Source organism: Nothoprocta perdicaria, unplaced genomic scaffold (assembly GCF_003342845.1).
Source record: "Nothoprocta perdicaria isolate Ctin4 unplaced genomic scaffold, notPer1 scaffold_1100, whole genome shotgun sequence".
NCBI lineage: Eukaryota > Metazoa > Chordata > Aves > Tinamiformes > Tinamidae > Nothoprocta > Nothoprocta perdicaria.
Window position 1 is genome coordinate 1 of NW_020454207.1, and position 1,688 is coordinate 1,688.

At 71.2% G+C, this 1,688-nt stretch overlaps 1 long non-coding RNA gene across 1 annotated transcript; it reads right to left on the reverse strand.

The window, feature by feature from the left end:
* Window positions 1-226: 226 nt before the first annotated feature.
* Window positions 227-1,674, reverse strand: LOC112957261. Its single transcript, XR_003251186.1, has 2 exons — window positions 1,621-1,674; window positions 227-369 (listed from the first exon to the last, which is right to left on the reverse strand). It is a non-coding gene; the product is annotated as an uncharacterized LOC112957261 (long non-coding RNA).
* Between the last annotated feature and the right edge of the window lie 14 nt (window positions 1,675-1,688).

Consider the following 1,688-nt stretch of genomic DNA (forward strand, 5'->3'; position numbering starts at 1 on the left):
CGTCTGCATCCTGCCTGCATCCCATCCCCAGTCCCGCCTGCATCCTGTCTCCATCCCGCTTGAATCCCGTTCCCAATCCTGCCTGCATCCCATCCCAGCTGCCCACCTCGGTTCCCATCCTGGCTCCCCCCACATCCCATCCCAGTTCCCGCTCCGGCTCCCATCCCGGTCCCTGTCCCAGCGTCCCCGTCCCGCCGTGGTCCCGGTGCGGCTCCCACCTCTCACGGCGGTGCCGGCGCTGCCCTTGGGGATGTTGGTGGCCAGCGCCAGCTCGGCCACGTTGACCTCGCGCTCCTCGGCCGAGTAGAGCTCGGCCTCCTTGAGCGGCCGCAGCGGCAGCGCCTCGGGGCAGCCGTGTCCGCACACGGCCTGCGGGGCCGTTACCGCCGGCACCGGCACCGGGATCGGGACCGGCACCGGGATCGGGACTGGGACTGGAACTGGGATCGGGACTGGGACCGGGACCGGGACCGGCCCGGCAACCGGCACCGGGATCGGGACTGGGACCGGGACCGGCCCGGCACCAGGACCAGCAGTGGGACGGGAACCGGCACCGGGATCGGGACTGGGACCGGCACTGCGATCGGGACTGGGACCGGGACCGGCCCGGCACCAGGACTGGCACCGGGACTGGAACTGGCACCGGGATCGGGACTAAGACCGGAACCGGGACTGGGACTGGGACCAACCCGGCACCGGGACCGACACTGGGACCGGAACCGGCACTGGTATCGGGACTGGGACCAGCACCGGGACTGGACTGGGACCGGGATCGGGACTGGGACCGGGATCGGGACTGGGACCAGCACCGGGACTGGAACCGGTACCGGTACCGGACTGGCACCGGGATCGGGACTGGGACCAGCACCGAGACTGGAACTGGCACCGGGACTGGGACCGGGACCAGCCCGGCACCGGGACCGACACTGGGACCGGAACTGGCACCGGGATTGGGACTGGGACTGGAACTGGGATCGGGACTGGGACCAGAACCGGCACTGGGATTGGGACTGGCACCGGGATCGGGACTGGGACTGGAAGCAGGATTGGGACTAGGACTGGGACCGGCCCGGCACTAGGACCGGCACCAGGACTGGAACCGGCACGGGGACTGGAACTGGCACTAGGATCGGAACTAGGACTGGAACCGGGACTGGGACCGGGACCAGCCCGGCACCGGGACCGACAATGGGACCGGAACCAGCACCGGTATCGGGACTGGGACCAGCACCGGGACTGGACTGGGACTGGGATTGGGACTGGGACCAGCACCGGGACTGCAACCAGCACCGGGACCGGGACAGGGACCGGGACTGGCCTGGCACCGGGATCGGGACTGGGACCGGCACTGGGACTGGAACCGGGACCGGGACAGGGACCGGGACTGGCCTGGCACCGGGATCGGGACTGGGACCAGCACTGGGACTGGAACCGGGACCGGGACAGGGACCGGGACCAGCCTGGCACCAGGATCGGGACTGGGACCAGCACCGGGACTGGGACCGGCGCCGGGACCGGCAGCAGCACCGGAACCGGCACTGGGACTGGAACCGGGACCGGGACTGGGACCGGGACTGGCACCGGGACCGGCACCGGGACCGGCACCGCCGCCCCACGCACCTGCACGTTGCTCCAGCGCAGCGCCCGGTTGAAGTCCTCGCCCGTGAGGCGCCGCCGCCGCGTGTGCT